We start from the raw sequence: 658 nt of genomic DNA, 5'->3' as shown, positions 1-658 counted from the left end.
GCCTGACCCAAGCCATGGTATTTTCAATAACCTCATATGGATGCGAAAGCAGGAAAATGAATAAGGAAGATTGTAGAAGAATTGATGCATTTGAATTATGGTGTTGGAAGAGAATACTAAAAGTGCCATGGGATGCCAAAAGAACCAATAGATCTGTTTTGGAAGAAGTGCCGCCAAAGTGCTCCTTAGAGGCCAAGATGGCCAAACTTCGCTCTCATACTTTGGACATGTTGTCAGGAGGGAACAGTTATTGGAGAAGACTATCATGCTTGGCAAGTTGGAGGGTCATAGAAAAAGAGGAAGACCCCCAACGAGATGGACTGGCCAGGTGGCATCATTGATAGACTCAAGTGTGGCAGCGGAAGTAAGGTTGACCCAGGATCGGATTTTGTTTCATTCTGCTGTGCATGGGGTCGCTATGAGTCGGTTCCGATTTGATGGCACCTAACATAATCACATCATGGACAAAATATTGAATGGTAAAGGAAGTAAGAAAAGAAGATGGAAGGACATACAGAGCCATTGTACCAAAAAGAGTTGGTCGATGTTCAACCATTTTGTAGTTGCTGTTGTTAAGTGCCATCGAGTCATTTCCAACCCATAGCGAGCCTGTATATAGGGTTTCCAAGGAGCAGCTGGTGAGTTTGAACCACCGACC

Source organism: Chrysochloris asiatica, unplaced genomic scaffold (assembly GCF_000296735.1).
Source record: "Chrysochloris asiatica unplaced genomic scaffold, ChrAsi1.0 scaffold00120, whole genome shotgun sequence".
Classification (NCBI taxonomy): domain Eukaryota; kingdom Metazoa; phylum Chordata; class Mammalia; order Afrosoricida; family Chrysochloridae; genus Chrysochloris; species Chrysochloris asiatica.
The sequence above is the reverse complement of the archived record's forward strand: the minus strand, read 5'-3'. Positions refer to the sequence as shown.